The sequence below is a fragment of the Leopardus geoffroyi genome, chromosome B2 (genome assembly GCF_018350155.1).
Source record: "Leopardus geoffroyi isolate Oge1 chromosome B2, O.geoffroyi_Oge1_pat1.0, whole genome shotgun sequence".
In the NCBI taxonomy this organism is placed as follows: domain Eukaryota; kingdom Metazoa; phylum Chordata; class Mammalia; order Carnivora; family Felidae; genus Leopardus; species Leopardus geoffroyi.
Window position 1 is genome coordinate 15876201 of NC_059332.1, and position 17916 is coordinate 15894116.

The 17916-nt window shown below is 47.2% G+C and overlaps 1 protein-coding gene across 8 annotated transcripts in view; it reads right to left on the reverse strand.

Moving 5' to 3' along the window:
• PHACTR1 (phosphatase and actin regulator 1) overlaps positions 1-17916 on the reverse strand; it is a 566563-nt gene that overhangs the window by 315745 nt on the left and 232902 nt on the right. The window contains exon 1 of one of the 8 annotated variants that reach the window (XM_045497383.1): positions 836-991. The exons of 6 other annotated variants lie outside the window; for them this stretch is intronic. The gene's annotated coding sequence lies outside the window, so the exon portion shown is untranslated. Of the gene's footprint in view, positions 1-367; positions 584-835; positions 992-17916 lie in introns of those variants that run through there. One more of the 8 variants, XM_045497384.1, reaches the window with a different exon arrangement.

The following is a 17916-nucleotide window of genomic DNA, read 5'->3' on the forward strand; positions in this document are numbered from 1 at the left end:
TGCGATTTTTCCTCTCCTGTCTCTTTAAGTCGGAAACTTCCTGAGGTTCCTAAGTGCTGCCTGCCTCAGCGGGCGCCCAGCAAGTCTCTACCGCAGTGAGATTTGCAAGTGAATCCCCCTGATCTGAAAAACATCCCTAGTTTCCCATCAGAGTCTTCTGACTTCCAGGCATCCACAGCTCCACCAGTGGGTTCCAAGACATCCCGTGAACCGGCTCCGAAGACTGAAAAACCAAATCAATCCACGCTGGCAGCTCCAAAAGGGGAAAATTCCCTAAACCCAACCACACACACAAAAAACCGAGTGCAGAACCCAACTAACACACACACAAAAAGCAATGAAAATTACTTAAGACTCAAAAGCCTACCTTACGGGTGCTCCCAAGCTCTTTGCTCACGCAAGTCTCCTCCCCTCCGGGTCTGTTTTCTGGCTAATAGCTGTGCTTTCTTGGACTAAGCAACAGTGGGAAGCGTCCGGGTCTGAAATACACATGCTACACACACCCAGGCAAGGCTTTCGGTGCCAGGCGGCTCCTTCGCCTTCCTTCCCGGCCCCGGGCCAGCCCGTGCCAAGTCCCTGACTGCTGACAATCTCCTCCACAAGACGGGATGGGGGCTGGAAGGGAGCCCACGGGAGCTGGGGGACCGATCCCACTCACCATGGACTGGGTGGCCACCCGTGTAACCTTAAAACCCTTCCACACAAGGTTTCTCCAGCCTCATCCAGATCCCAGAACAAGTTGGCAGACTCCTCCTGGCTTTCCCTGCTGGCACCCAGGCCACTGCCGGGCGGCGGCGCCCCCCGGGGGGGCTGGCAGGACTCTGATGTCTCTTACCTTCACAAAGCCCCAGTTCTTAAAAGCCTGGCTGAAGTCTCCAAGGAGCCAGGCGTTTTCCTTGACATTGGAGGTAACCAATTTCAGAGGCAGGGAACATTTTGAAATGAAACAGAAAGTAACAGAAAGTAACCCAACCAGACCCCCCCGACCTGCACTTGGCCGTCCGCGGCAGCCTCTGGGAGCCTCCGGACCCGGACAGCCAGCCCAGCAGTTTCGGCTTGGAGAAAATTCAGAGAAAACTGCCACTTGCCAGTCTGGAACTCACAGCCGGAGTTTTTTATGTTTGTTTTTTGTTTTTTGTTTTTTTGTTTTTTTTTTAATTTATTATTTATTTATTATTATTTTCTTTTTTAGCATTTGTTGAGCTTTTTAACATGCAGTTTGTCTCCTTCTGCAGGGAATTACTCAGTGAGCCTGTCACCTGACTCACAGCAGCTCCATTATATAATTCAAACTGTGCTGTTGGGAGTTTGGATCAGAAAACCACAGTCCCCGCCCCTCCCCACCCAGGCCTCCCCCCTCCCCCTCCCCCTGGAGTGAAGGGAGAGGCAGAGAAGGAGACCTTGGAAACTCAGCTGACAGTTCTTTTTTTTGAGACTTCAGGTTGGGCAGAGGGGAGTGCTACATTTTTGCAGTGTATTTGTATTTCCCTTTGGTTTGATACTTTGGGGTAGAGGACCTCCTAAACGCCAATGCCGAGTTAGCAGAGATTGCTTAAGATGTAACATCTTAAGATGTGACTGTAGCAGCTTCCTTGATTTTCTTTCAGGGCGGCTGCAGATGAGCCACATCGCTGAATGATAGAGGGCTTAGATCTGTAACACCTGAATGAAGGAGCGCTGAAACCTGGAGTGTTTACTACTTTTGCCACAAATCTTAAGTTCCCTGAAATGTCAAAGGGGTAAATTGGGTTGAGGGGTCATCAGCCAACTCCCCTCTCCCCACCTGACCTTGATCACCATAAACCCTCCCCCAGCCTCCTCAGATAAGCCTAACACCCCACCGAAAGCCACATGCTTGCTATGCAAATACCTTTTAAAAGCCAACTCTCTCACCCCCTACTTTCCACCAAACTGAAACCCTGAAGGCAAACCTCCCTGGATATTTTGAAGCCAGCACTGTCTGGGGCGAAGGTGATAAGAATCATCCCAGTCTGTTCCAATTTCCCTTTCTCGGCATCCGTCATTTCTGTGATATTCATGGAGGGGGCAGCATGTTAGACCATAGAGTTGACCCATGAATGAGAGGCTCTTTGAGAAACTCGGACGGTGTAAAACGAGCGGAACACTGAAAGCATCATGAGACATGATAATCCAACATAAAAAAAAAAACTACAACCTGTTTGCTTTGTCCATATCAAAGCCAGGCTGAGCTGTAGGAGGAGGGGGCTGGGCTCTGGGTTCCCTGTCTTCTCCCAGCCAGTGGAGGCTTGTTGCTGAATGTGGGAAGTACCTGAAAAGGACTGTTAAAGTCTACCGGAACAAATACTAACCCCGATCACCCTCTTTTGGTTTGTCCTACTCTGACCTCCTTGCTCCCTTCTGCACCCGGCCTAGAGCCCCCAGAGGAAACTACCCTGCCGTTCCTTTCTACCTCCAGCGTTGGGCGTAACATTAGATACCATTACTATATAAAGCTGTGCTGACACGAGACTGATACTGTGTCCTAAGAATAGCTTCCAAAGTCCGTTGTAAGCGTCTATCCACATATCCCTCTGAAGTGGGCACGGGATCATTACTTTTATTTTTATGTTTATTTATTTTTGAGAGAGAGGGAGAGACAGAGCGTGAGCAGGGGGAGGGGCAGAGAGAGAGGGAGACACAGAATCCGAAGCAGGCTCCAGGCTCCCAGCTGTCAGCACAGAGTCCGACGCGGGGCTCGAACCCACGGACCGTGAGATCATGACCTGAGCCAAAGTCGGACGTTCAGCCGACTGAGCGCCCCCAGGCGCCCCGGGATCATTTTTACTCTCCTTATACAGACCCCAAAAAGCCAGTGACACAGGCAGGGATTACAGGCCAGCCTTCCGACTCTCCATGCATGGTTTTGCAAAGACCCAGACACATGTGAAAAAAATATAAATATGTAAACCCCAGTGATAGACTGATGCCTGTTTACTTCAGCCCCTCTAGGTATCGTAAATATAATTAATGTTGCCACAGTTGCTAAGGTAACTACACAGTAAGAGAATAGGAAGCATCAGGTGATGAGACCCTCCTCAGTAATGGGGAGAAAAGCAATAATACAAAATATACTCTTGGTCTGTATATAGTCATTAAATATTGACACCACAAAAATTGTATTTCCCAGACCCGCACTGTTCAATGGAAATATAAGGGGAGCCACATATGTGATTTAGAACGGTCTAGGGGTGCCTGGGTGGCTCAGTCGGTTAAGCGTCAGACTTTGGCTGGTGAATTTGAGCCCCGTTCCGTGTTGTCAGCATAGAGCCCGCTTTCTCTGTCTCCCTCTCTCTGCTCCTCCCCTGCTCTCTCTCTCTCTCTCAAAATAAACATTTTCAAAACATAAAATGAAATAAAATTGTCTAGTTGTTGCATTAAAAGACTGGTGAGGGGCACCTGGGTGGCTCAGTCAGCAGAGCCTCCAACTCTCTATTTTGGCTCAAGTCATGATCTCATGCTTTATGGGTTCGAGTCCTGCGACGGCCTCCATGCTGACAGTGAAGAGCGGGCTTGGGAGCCTCTGTCTCCCTCCCCCTGTGCCCCTCCCCCACTCACAGTCTCTCAGAAATAAACGTTTAAAAACCCATCCTTTAAAAAACTTAGAACTACAATTAAATGGCTGGTGAAATTAATTTTGGCAGTATGTTTATTTCATTTAATCCAATACATCCAAAATGTCATTTCAACATGTAGTCAAGGTAAAACTATCCACAAATTATTTTTTATTCTTTTCTTCATACTCAATCTCTGAAACCTGGTATGAATTATATGTACGTAACACCTCCATCACATCTCCGCTGGGGGGTAGTAGCTACATTTCAGGTTCTCAAAGCCACATGTGGCCAGTGGCCACATTGGATGGTGCCACCTCAGAACCTATTTGGTCACTCGGGGCTTGGAATTTGTTCTTCTGAGGACGCATTTGCTTATCCCTACTTGAAACGTTTAGAAAGATAAATTACATTCATTTGGTGCTGGCCTTGCGGCATAAATCAAGTGGCGTTCTCTCGGATGGAGCGAGAAAAGATCAAATAAGCTCGGAACTGAAATGGTTTGAAAGGTTCAGCTTCTTTCATGCCACCAGAGGATAGCGAAGATTAAGAAATAAATCTCAGGTTTATGAAACATTCCTTCACTGGGTAGCCCCAGTTGCCCGAGTTAGGAACCTCAGAATCATGTTTGCAGTTGTGTTTTTTTTGTTTTTTTTTTTTTTAACGTTTATATATTAAGAGACACACAGCGTCAGCAGGGGAGGGGCAGAGAGAGGGGGAGACACAGAACCCGAAGCAAGCTCCAGGCTCCGGGCCATCAGCACAGAGCCCCGACGCGGGGCTCGAACTCACAGACCGCGAGATCGTGACCCCAGCGAAGCCCGTCGCCCAACCAACTGAGCCACCCAGGCGCCCCTCGTGTTTGCACTTTCTCCGTCTCCCTCCGCTCCTTGGAACCCCTCCAACAGACCACTCGGTCTTACCGGGTCTCCCTGTCACCTCTTCTGCAGTTCCGGGACCTCTGCTCTATCCCAGATGATCCCAGGAACCCCGGCCTGGGCTCCCTGCCTCCCCTCTCCAGCCATTCATGTTGACTTTCTATCCTGCCTTCAGTGTGAGTACACGGCGAAAGCAGACACTTAACCCCGTCGCGTCTCAGCTGTAAACCTTTCAAAGCAACCTGACGCCTTTCAAATAAGATCCATAGGCAATCATAAACTGGCCTTCAGGGAACTCTCTGGCCCATCTCCTGGCTACACTTTCTTTGATTTTTACCTTGGTCTACATTCATGATTTCCATGACAACCTGCCTCCGGTTAGTCTGTTCCCTCTGCCTGGAACGTCCTTTCTTAAAATGCCTGCCCCTTCGCAGGCAGAAAAATCCTGTGAGCCTAGCTGCAGTATTTACCGTAGGGTTTCTTAACCCTGTAGTCCAAATTAACAGCCCCCTCACCTAGGTCGTCTACACCACGCTTACAAATAGATGTCCATACCATTTATCACAATTCTGTTGTAATTACATGACACGCTGGACAGGCATTTCCTTAAGGGGGGGAACCACATGATGCTTGCCTTTGATTTCACTTTGGGATATAGTAGCATCTCAATAAATGCCTGGGGCATTCCAATACCCTTCCCTTTCCATCCACCTCTGCCCCCCACCTTCTAATTGTCTAACCACTTGGTATATCGTCACGTCATCGCCACCACCATCATCATTGCATAGGAGGAGCCAAGATTTATTGTACCACTAAGTACCCTACACCATAGTAAGCATTTGACAGACATTTCATTTAATTTCAACAAGAAAGGTGCACAATAGGACTTCTCAATTTTTCAAAACGGTGGCACCTTGAATAGCATTTCCAGTCTTTCAACAGGTGTTCTAAGGTATTCTTTTTCCCCCCAAGTTTTTACTTAAATTCCAGTTAGTTAACATAGAGTGTAATATTAGTTTCAGGTGTAAAATTTAGGGCTTCAACACTTACATACAGCCCCCGGTGCTCATCACAAGTGCCCTCCTTAACACCCATTGCCTATTTAACCTATCCCCTCCCCTCCCCTCCCCCCCCTCCACCTCCCCTCTGGTAACCATCAGTTTGTTCTCTATGGTTAAGAGCTTGTGGCGCGCCCGGGTGGCTCAGTTGGTTAAGTGCCCAACTTCAACTCGGGTCATGATCTCATGGCTCATGAGTTCAAGTCCTGCGTCGGGCTCTGTGCTGACAGCTCGGAGCCTGCTTCTGTGTCTCCCTCTCTCTCTGCCCCTAACCCACGTGCATTTTGTCTCTGTCTCTCTCAAAAATAAATAAACATCAAAAAAAATTTTAGAAAAAAAAAGTTTGTTTTATGGTGTGCCTCTCTCTTTTTGACACCCTATGTTCATTTGCTTTGTAATCTTAAATTCCACGTTTGAGTGAAATCATAGGATATTTGTCTTTCTTTGACTGACTCATGTCACTTAGCATGAGCAACACTCTCTAGCTACATCCATGTTGCTGCAAATGGTAAGATTTCATTCTTTTTTATGGCCGAATAATATACCAGTGTGTGTGTGTGTGTGTGTGTGTGTGTGTGTGTGTGTGTGTACGTGTATATATATACCACATCTTCTTTATCCATTCACCAGTCGATGGACATTTGGGCTCTTTCCATAATTTGGTTATTGTTGATAATGCTGCTATAAATGTCAGGGTGCATGTAACATTTTAGGGTCATTCTTGTAAACACCACTTATGGAAAGTTGATGTGCGGTTATGCCCCTAAAGAATGCAGGATCACGTACTCGCTTGTTAACTCATTTGTTAACAGGTATCTTGTGTTTTTTTAAGTGTCTTCATTTATTTTTGTGAGAGAGAGAGAGAGGGAGAGAAAGTCGAAAGCAGGCTCTGGACTGTCAGCACAGAGCCCAGTGTGGGGCTGGAACTCACAAACCGTGAGATCATGACGTGAGCCAAAGTCAGACACTTAACCGACTGGGCCACCCAGGTGCCCCTAATGCTTCCGGTTCTTCACGGGCTGGGAAAACAGAAAGCCCACCTTAGTGGTATTTTGTACAGAACAAAAATATGGTAGCTTTCGGGAAGGGTTGAGAAACCCGGCCACACGGACATGCCTGGGTGGGGTGCTGAGTTTTGTTGCTCAGAATCATTTCTGGCTCTACTTCTGGCTTTCCAGTCACTTCCACGTAGTTCAGCTTAGTGGGGCTTCAAAAAGCGGAAGCACCAGCACCAGGGGGTGGTGAGGATTGGAGCCACAGAGCCACGGAATTCGTTGCTGGTGGGGATACAAAGCATGGCAGCCCTTTCGGGAGACAGGTAGGGGGTTTCTTACCGAATAAACTCTTGACCTATAATCGAGCAACTGCGCCCGTTTCCACCAAAACTTGCACTTGGATGTTGACAGCAGGTGCATTCCCAACTGCCAGAATTTAAAAGCCACCAAGACGTCCTTTGGGAAGTGGGCGGCTAAGTCAACTTGGTACGTCCAGACAACAGACAGTTATTTAGCCCTAAGACGTGAGCTCTGAAGCCACGAAAAGAAACGGAGGAAACTTACACGTCTCTTACTAAGTCAAAGAAGCCAACCTGAAAAGGCTCCATCCTGCAGGAGTCCAACTCTGTGACAGTTTGGAAAGGGTAAAGCATGCAGAGAGTAAAAAAACGTCAGTAGTTGTCAGGGGCTGGGGAGGTGTGTGTGTGTGTGTGTGTGTGTGTGTGTGACAGAATAGATGTCACACAGATGTGGCACAGAGAGATTTTTAGGGCAGTGAAACTAGTCTGTGTAACACTCTAATGGTGGATACATGTTATCATACATTTGTCCCCCACGGGGAGTGAACCCTTATGTGAACTGGGGCTCTGGGTGATACTGATGAGTCAACGTGGCTATTGTAGTAACAGGTCAGTGGTGACTCATCCCTTGAAACACAGGGAACTAACCCTCTGGTGCCCGGTGCCGATAAGGAGGAGGGCTGTGGGTGTCGGGTGTGGGGCATATGTGGGAACTCTCTGTTCTTTCTGCTCAGTTTTGCTGTGAACCTAAAACTGCTCTAAAGAAAAAATCAAGTCTAGGGGCGCCTGGGTGGCGCCGTCGGTTAAGCGTCCGACTTCAGCCAGGTCACGATCTCGCGGTCCGTGAGTTCGAGCCCCGCGTCGGGCTCTGGGCTGATGGCTCAGAGCCTGGAGCCTGTTTCCGATTCTGTGTCTCCCTCTCTCTCTGCCCCTCCCCCGTTCATGCTCTGTCTCTCTCTGTCCCCCCAAAAATAAATAAACGTTGAAAAAAAATTTTAAAAAGAAAAAATCAAGTCTAACTGAGAAAGAAACGTGGAGGGACCGGAGAATGGCTTGCTCACGGGGGCCCAGGGATGGCACCCACTGGGTTCCGGTGCGATGGACTGGTTCCCCATTCCATCGCCAGCTGCTCGGGCTTATTCACTGTTCTCTCTACTTTGTTTCCACGGCACCACTAAATAAATGGCGGCGCATGTGGTCAGGGATTAATAAATTCTCGTTTAAGTGAAATGAAGAGAAAATACACTTGATGCTTCAAATAACAAATACATATTTCCACCCACATAAACAGCATAATGGCCTGAGGGTCACCAGAAAAGCTATTACTGATGCAGTTTCTGGGGACTCTGGAGCCTGGGACAGCCTGAGACTTGGAGGAGGGTTGTGCTAGGACTCCTGGCCCGGGGCTGGAAGACAGACGGAGTCTTGCAAAAATTTAACTCGCTCTTGGACTCAATCCGGGCAGTGTTCTCCATGCCCCCAGGGGTCGGCCCTTGCCACCGCCCGTTGGATTTACAACACACTGCACAGAGTAGGGCTGCCTCTGCAGGGTAAGGTACTGTGAGCCTCAGTTTCCTTATCTGTAAACAGCAGCCGTGGATACTGGGGGTTATTGGGGGCGCTACAGGAGATCATGTCCATGATCGGCTAATGACTGTGTCAATTAATGGAAGTGTTTATTCTTTTAAAAAAATTTTTTTAATGTTTATTTTTGAGACAGAGAGACAGAGTATGAGTGGGAGAGGGGCAGAGAGAGAGAGAGGGAGACACAGGAACTGAAGCCGGCTCCAGACTCTGAGCTGTCAGCACAGAGCCTGACGTGGGGCTCGAACTCACGAACCATGAGATTGTGACCTACCTCGCTTACCTTCCTTCTACTCAACTTGCTGTTGGCACGCATTCAGGCAACGAGCAGATTGACCTCCCCAACCTCTGCTGCCTCCCTTCCTTCTTTCCTTTTCCATCTCTCTTTCCTTTCTTCCTCATTTCCTTCATCCTCCCTCCCGCCTCCCTTTTTCTCCCCCCACCCTTTCCGTTTATCATCTTTGTTCACACGAGTTTAACGTTTGATCGGATTATTTGTTTTTTTAGGGGTGTTGAGTTGTAGCTCGTCATGACGAGCCCCGGAAGATGTGTGGAAGGTGTTGCATCAGTTCCTGTACACCTGAAACCAACAGAGCCCTGAATGTTAACTACTAGAATGAAAATAGAACAAAATAAAATAAAGAGACATGATGACCAAAAAAAAAATAATAATAATAAAAACACAAAATGAGTTGATTTTATCCCTTGCTATTCTTGGCCAGCTGACTAAGACACTTTGTATCGAGATCTTCCTGCCAAAGCCATATTAAGCTCCCCAGGTTGCTAAACTTAGACCAGCCTGTTTCTGCCCTCTCTTAGAAGGCCTGCCATACCATAAACAAGAAAGGTATGAGGTCAAAGGATTCTTGTTCAGAGCAAAGGGGGCTGCTTCCCACAGAGCTTCCCAGAAGGAAGGCAGAGCCTGACAGGAAAAAGACCTGAGGCCTCTGGCACAATCTATCACCGAGCGGTCAATACCTCACTCTCTGCCAAGTCAATGCGACTGTCCATCTCCCAAGCCATTTTTCAAACTGCCTTCTGGCCAGCTCAGCACAATGTCTGTATGAGAGCTTCGGGAGAACAACAGAAAAAGGGCAGTTTCCCAGAGGGCAGGTGGTTGTGTTGTGTCCTTTAATTCTCTCCAAAGCACCAAGTGGACGTTATCAAAGGGGCTGAGACCCAAGAACGACACAGGAAGGGAGAGGAGATACACAGCGGACCACCAGACGGGGCAAACGAATGAGGTTTTAAAAGGTGGACTGCCCAGGAGGGAGACACCTGGGATTGAATTCGGGTTCGGCTCCCCGCTCCCCGGGAACAACCTAGTTAGCCTCTGTTTCTTCACGTGTGCGACGCTGAGACTAATACATCGGGGGCAAGTCGCGCGTGATGTGTGTAAAAGCATGTCAGGTGGCCCGGGGAACAGCAGCTGCTGAATGACGTTGGCCAGGTATGTTTGTGAGTTTCCATTTCCTCAGGTCTCAAATGGAAAGAGATTACAATGCCCCCCAACCCCCTGTATAAAGTTCCTTGGCGTCAGCTAAGGGAGGCCTCGGGCACGTGCGTCTTCCCTCTTAGCCCGTCCCCACCCACCCCCAAGCCTTCACCTTGCGGCTAACGGTTTCCAAAGTTGGACACAGCTGTATTTCCCATGCCACCTACTCTCTAGAACCTTGCCACTTCCTGGCCCCGGGGGGGGTGGAGTCTCCTTCCTCTTCCTGAGAATCTGAGTCAGGGGCGGCTTGGAGCCCTCTTGCCATCAGCGTGGCAGAAGTAATTCTGTGGGACCAGAGAGACTAGGCTAGGGTTACCTTACTAGTTAGAATATTTACTCTCGAAGCAGATAGCTGGCAAGTAAGCAATTCACCTCACTGCGCCTGCCATCCTAGGAGGAAGCCCAACGTGGCCCAAGTGGAGACGCCGTAGAGAGAGTTGTCAGATGCTCGAGAAACGGAAAGTATGATGCAGGCTGGGTCGCTGCTTCCATAAAGGTCCCCAACTCAGAGAGGGCATGGGCTGACTGAGTGACCAGAAAACATCTCAGCTCAAAGGCCACCATGAAGTCTTTGATCCCCAATCCTGGATCCTGGGATCTTCCTCTGTCCTCCTACCAAAATAGCTTGCAAAGTGGGTGTTCAATACATGTTTGTTGAATCGCTATTTCCCATATGGTAATGGGATCGCAGCTATGATCTGTTGAAGCCCAGAGATACACTCACACACACACACACACACACACACACACACGGATGCACACACTCCACCCCCAACACTCCTAAATTCAAAACGAGGGAGTATGTTTTAGAAAGGTTTACTGTTAAAACCGTATACAGATGTTGTTTCGTTAATTTTATTTCCAATGTATTTCTTTTTTTTTTAAATTTTTTTTTCAACGTTTATTTATTTTTGGGACAGAGAGAGACAGAGCATGAACGGGGGAGGGGCAGAGAGAGAGGGAGACACAGAATCGGAAACAGGCTCCAGGCTCCGAGCCATCAGCCCAGAGCCCGACGCGGGGCTCGAACTCACGGACCGCGAGATCGTGACCTGGCTGAAGTCGGACGCTTAACCGACTGCGCCACCCAGGCGCCCCTCCGATGTATTTCTTAATTAAAAAATTAAACATGGACATGTGATTGTGAATGGTGAGGTGACTTTCCTAATTAACTCCATTGCTGTTTAATCCTCTTTAACATGTTTTCCATTATTAGGCAGCTTGCTTTTGTGACCTAGCAAACAGAGAGGTAAAAGTGTCATTGGGCAGATTGAATTAGACGCTTGGAATTAAGCACACCGAAGAGCCCAGAAGTTGGGACTCAGCAGCTCTCTCCCTGCGGCCGCCATGCTGGGCGACCTGCCCTCTATCACTTCCCTCCACCTGCCCTCTATGTCTTCTGGTCACTTCCGTGATTCGCAGACACACAGGAATTCCTGCCTTTCTTTCTGTGGCTGCCGTCTGGTCATAAAAGACGAGCCAGCCCTTTTGTCATCCGTAGAACAGAGGGTAATGTCTCTTAATTAACGAAAGGAAGTGATGCAATGTAGTGAGAATACTGCAATTGTTTCCAATTAATCCCACATGCAGTTTGGCAAAGTTAACAATTCATAAAATGACCTAGGATCTAAATATGGAGAGCAATCATCTTTTATCAGTCATATTTTTCCCCCTGTTGTCCCAGCAAAAGCGGGAACATTCAAAAGCTCTGGGTGCGTAAAAGGGTTAAGGGTTTACAGTGTCAGAAATTCTTAAATGTAATCTCAGATAGAAATGTACACATGGCTTTCAGATCTTCTGAACCCCCAAACGTTTGACAACCTCTAAAGACATCACACAATGACTGGCATCTACTCAACCACCAGTGAGTGGAGTGATTATTGGATTAGGTACGCTCTTGGTCGCTGAAGCAAAGGCACCATCGTGGCCATGGGGAAGAAAGGGAATTAATGAATTAATTTCATCAGACGCTTGCATTTCTAGATTCTCTGAGGATAAAGAATGTGTCTCATCTACCCACAACCCCCCCCCCCCCCAAAATGCCTCATGGGACATCTTACCCGGGATCCATATGGCTTTTCTCTTTTCAGTTGGGGCAGAATGCACGTAACACAGTATTCAGCACTTTACCCACTTTAAAGTGTATAATTCAGTGCCATTTTGTACATTCCCAATGTTGTACAACCTACCACCGACTAGTTCCATAATATTTTCAACTGAAAACGGAGTCTTGTCACCAATAAGTACTCACTCCTCATTTCCCCCTCCCTGCCAGCCCCTGACAAACACTAATCTGCTTTCTGTCTCCACGGATTTCCATATTCTTGATATTTCATATAAATAGAATTGTATCATACGTGGCCTTTTGTGTCTGGCTTCTTGCCCTTAGCATCACACTTTCAAGACTTGGCCGTGTTATAGCATGTATGGGTACTTGATTCCTTTTTATGGGTGAATAATAATCCACTGTATACTCCACTTTGTTTATCCATTCATCATTTGATGGACATCTGGAGTGTTTCCACCTTTTGGCCATTGTAAAAAATGCCGCCATGAACATTTCTGTACATGTTTTTGTTTTGTTTTGTTAAATATTTATTTATTTTGAGAGAGAGAGAGACAGCATATAAGGGAGGGGGACAGAGAGAGAGAGGGAAAGAGAATCCCAGGCAGGCTTCTTGCTGTGAGAGCAGATCCCAACACGGGGTTCAACCTCACCGTGAGATCATGACCCGAGCCCAAATCAAGAGGCGGACACTTAACTGACTGAGCCACCCAGGTGCCCCTGTACAAGTTTTTGTTTGAATGCTCATTTTCAATTCTTTTGGATATCCGCCTAGCAGTAGACTTGCTGAGTCACATGGAAATTCATGTTTAACTTATTTAGGCACACATAATACTTTTTTAGTGAGTATTACCAGGATTCTGCAAAGGTTGAATGTGGTTGGTAGGGGAAAATCTACACTTGCTGAAATGCCTTAATGGAAATGCTATCAAGCACTGGGAAGTGCTTGTTTCTTTCACGACGGGTCAGGCAGATTTGTGTGGGGGTCCCTCCTCTCTCCACTAGCTCATAGCCTACTTTCTTCAGCAGATCTTTGTTGAAGCACTTGGGCCCTGGAGTAGGATTATGTGATTATAATCCTTAACTACAACTAGTTTAAGATCAATGTGTGATCTTAAACTAGTTGTATAACCTCTAAAAGTTTCATCGCTCGTAAATGGGGGACTGGCTGTAAGGACAACATAGGGTGTTGTTACTTTCAATAAGACAATGTATTTAAAAGACTTACTACATCAGTTGGCTAACAAATGCTCGAGAAATGTAGCTTGGATTGTATTAATACCTCATGATATCCCTGCAGTGTTTAAGTAAGTAGCACAGTGCTAGGCACATAAAAGTCACTTAATTATAACTGAATATGTAACATGCTTAATGGGAATTGCCTTGGTCCTTTTGAGGTTTTTGAACCAACTTCCTTCCTTCCTTCCTTCCTTCCTTCCTTCCTTCCTTCCTTCCTTCCTTCCTTCCCTCCCTCCCTCCCTCCCTTCCTTCCTTCCATCTTTCCTTCCTCCTTTCCTACCTTCCTTCTTCCCTTCCTATTTCATGTTGGGCTATTTCATTTCCTAAAGGATGAGCAACCGATGGAATCTGCCACTGGAGATCCAATGTCCATGAACATGGGAAGAGATCCCTTGTGGGTGAGATCAGTTGTGGGCAGCATAGGGTGGGTTCATGACTCTGGTGTTGCCAGCTCAAATTTGTGCATACCTCAGAGAAGAGCTTCTCCAAAAGGAAATACCTAAAAATTCTTTGAGTGAATTAGAAAATTTGTTTTTATTAATTCAGTTCCATCTGTGGCAATCTGATTGCAAGCCCTATTTCCATTTTTAATGCCCTGGAACCAATTCAGTCTACTTCAGGGGATTTTCTATGCCAGTGGGTTCCTTTAACTCTGCAACCATCAGATTGTATATACCTTTGCAGGTGTACTTGTTTCTGGCTTATAATCTGCTCTCAGGTCTTATAATGCTGTATCCCTGACTCACATCTGTTGCTGGCTCACCTGTCCCAACATACATCCATAATTCCCAATTCAGCAGCTTCCCAGAATCCCAGTGTTAAACCTGAAGGATTTTCAACTGCCCATCCGCCTTAGGTGAGAGCCAGGTTCAAGTAGGGAAATAGGAATTAGTGAGAGAGGGGATGGTGTCCAGTGATGAGTTCTTTTTTTTTTAATTTTTAATGTTTATTTATTTTTGAGAAAGGGAGAGGGACAGGGCATGAGTGGGGGCCGGTCAGACACACACACACACACACACACACACACACACACACGCAATCCAAAGCAGGCTCCAGGCTCCAAGCTGTCAACACAGAGCCCAATGAGGGGCCCGAACCCACGGACCATGAAATCATGACCTGAGCCGAAGTTGGATGCTTAACCGATGGAGCCACCCAGGCGCCCCAGTGGTGAGTTCTTTATGCCGCGGAAAGATTTTGGAGCAGTGTGTTCATTAGGGGAGAAGCCCCATCTCTTCCTTTCTTTCAGTCAGGCTTCATGTGCCATGGTTTTCTACTTGCTACTGTTCCCCATTGTGGTATGCAGGGAAAACCCTTCACCTACTTTACAGAGGTGATTTATGTCATAACAAATGGTCAAAACAGCACCCAATGCAAAGGGCCAAGGGACAGATATGATATAGGAGATTGGTTAATTATCACGCACCTATCATTAGTTACCACTCTGGGGGTGCTTCTTCAAGGGGCATTCACTGCTGGCCTGGTTTAGACTTTGACCAGCCAAGGGTTTATCCAAAAGTGTTGGAGCCCAAGGATTTTCCATAAGTGACCTGGGACAGGTAGGTCACCTTGATCACGAACCTCACCAGTAGCAAATGACTGCTCACATGGAGTCCAATAAATATAACATCCAACCGAAGAGCGTATGCTTGCTGTGCAAACACTTCTTAATTAAAAACCAAGCCCCCAGCCTCCTCTTTCAACCATGTTGGAATTCCTATGGCCAATCGTTACAGACATTTTGAAGCTACCATTGTGCTGGGTGAAGGTAGTAAGAATCATTTCCGTCTTTCCCACTTTTCCGGTCTTAGCACCTGCAGTCCGAAGACGACCGGTGTCTCTGTCCAAATGACACATATTGAGGGGCAAACAAGTTACACCACTGGAAGTGATCCATCGATGACAGGCTGAGAAACTTAGATGGTATAAATGAACATGACACTGAGAGCTTCATTAAACATGACCATTGACATCGAAATCTCCAGCTTGTTTGCTTTTTTTTAAAAAAAATTATAACTATTTATTTTTGAGAGAGAGAGAGAGAAAGGCAGAGACACAGCATGAGCAGGGGGGGGGGACAGAGAAAGAGGGAGACACAGAATCCGAAGCAGGCTCCAGGGTCTGAGCTGTCAGCACAGAGCCTGATGTGGGGCTTGAACTCACGAATCGTGAGATCACGACCCGAGCTGAAGTCAGACGCTTAACGGACTGAGCCACCAGGTGCCCCTATCTTGTTTGCTTTTTACATGGCAAAGCCAGCCTGAGCTGTCTATGGGACAAGACACAGAGAGGCTACAGATGGGAGGGGCATTGCCTCACTTCTTGGCAACACATGGGTCCCTAGCAATAAAGCTCCCTAAGAACTCACGCCTCCTTCCACTCAAGCTTTGACATGTACTATGAATTCTCAACTGAGTGCTGGTCGGCCGTCTAGAAAGCAATGCATCTCCACTGAATATTTCACCATCCTAAATAGAAACTTCCAGCTTGTTACCCTGTCATTTAAGTTGCTCTGAAGAAGTCCCTCAACACCAATATATTGAGGCTGTCGTGACTTACAACACAAACCTTTTACAACTATGTCCTTATGAGAAGTTCATCTTTTAACACCGGAAGAGCTTGAAGAAGCCTTAGCAGTTCCATCCTGCACCGTGAGCTATTTAATTACAGTAGGAATACGTGTACCGCGAACTGTTCCGTAATTAGTCGAAACCTAAAACAGCAGTTGTTAAATGGGTGATTTGAGTCGATGCGATAGGGTGTGTTTTGCTGTCGCGCAGCAGAGACAGCGATGCCGTTCAGGTTTTATTTTTAAGGTTTCGGTAATTATAACTTAAATTAACAGTGGCGGTGGGGCGGGGGGAGGGGGTGAATCATTTATTTGCCTCTCTTATTTCAGCTTCTCTCTTCCCAAAGCGTTTCCCTTCTCGCAGCATCTACCCTGCTAGCGAGGTGTTACTCTGTGTCCTGAGGACTTCAGCACCTGCGATCCGATGGCAAACTGTAAATACTCTGAGACGGATGATCGCCAGCCTAATTCATCATAAAATAGGGGGGAGACGCACTCATTTATTTCAGTGCATTTGCTGGATATAAAACGCGCAGAATCAACAAGCAGCTGTTTGGCGTAGGAGGAAAAGTTCTCTACCAGACGCCAGGAAGCCAGGAAGCCTCCGTTTGGACTCCCTTCTAGGACTTGAAGGAGCACCTTGGGCACCCCTGACTCCTGGGGCCTCGGTTTTCTTACATGCTTCCTCCGAGACGCCAGGATCCCGGTAACCAGGAGGGTGTAGCAGTCGCAGTAAAGAGGAGCGGGTAATCCCCTCTTGGATAATCTCCTCCTTTCCTCTAATTGGTAGGAGCCATGAGTCAGCCTGAAATCAGCTGGCTGTGATCATCACACAATCATTGTGTGATCATCACACGATCATTGTGTGATCATCACACAATCAGTTGTGACGGATGAGGAAAGAGTCCTGAGAAGGACGAGTGACTCGTCAACAGCTACACTGCTGGTAAAGGTAGGAATTTCCGTGCGAGGTTATCTAAGGTAATCTCTCCTTGGATTACGGAGAAACCACGTGACATCAGAATGAAAGGCTTTCGAACTGCATTTTCCAACAGCTACTCATTACCTCGGACTCAGCGTGAGGTACCTCAAATTCAGCGTGATTTTGCCGCCCGACACAGCTTCTGTGCATCTGTTTTTATCTTTTGTTTTGTTTCTTGCTTTTGGTTTTGGTTTTGGTGTTTTAGAGACATTTATTACGTGATGGTTGAGAGTGAGGGTCTGATATAAAGACGTGGGCACGAATGTTCACAACAACTTAATTCGTAACAGCCCAAAATTGCAGAAAACGCAAACTAATCTGAAATGACACAAAGCAGATCAGGAGTTGCTTGGAGGCTGGCGAGGAAAAGCGGGAGGACCGAAAGGAGGCACGAGAGGGGCATAGGTCCACGATCTCTATGGTGGTGATGGATTCATGAGCAGAGACACATGTTAAAAGTCCTGAAATCGAACACTTAAAAAATTGTTTTAATATTTATTTTTGAGATAATGCGAGAGACAGAGCACAAGCAATGGAGGGGCAGACAGAGGGAGACACAGAATCTGAAGCGGGCTCCAGGCTCTGAACTGTCAGCCCAGAGCCTGATGCGGGGCTCGAACTCGCGAACCGCGAAATCATGACCTGAGCCGAAATCGGATGCTTAACCGACTGAGCCACCCAGGTGCCCCTCAACACTTTAAAGAAGTGTCGTTTATAGTACGTCAGCTGCTCCGAAAAAATAAAAATTAAAAAACCCACAAGGGGCCTGGCGTTGAAACCCACCCTCACCATCCACTTACTGTGTAACCTCTGGTGAGTCAATAACCACGTTGGCAAAAGGGAGGTAACCCTCATTCCTACCTCACAAAGGTGCTGGGGGATTGAATTCATACCCGTGAGGTGCTCAGTACAACCTAGCTCGTCCTTTTATTTTCCTGGAACAACTCAGAAAGGATTCTGTTCTACCTTTACATCTCATTCCCGTAAGACTTGAGTTCATGAGTCTATTTAAGATATATTTTTTAAGTATTTAACTCATTTTGGGGACAACACAAGCAGGGGAGGGGCAGAGAGAGGGGACAGAGGATCCAAAGCAGGCCCCCGCACTGAGAAGCTGACTGCAGCAAGCCCGATGCGGGGCTCGAACCCACAAACTGCGAGACTGCAGGCGTTAAGAGAC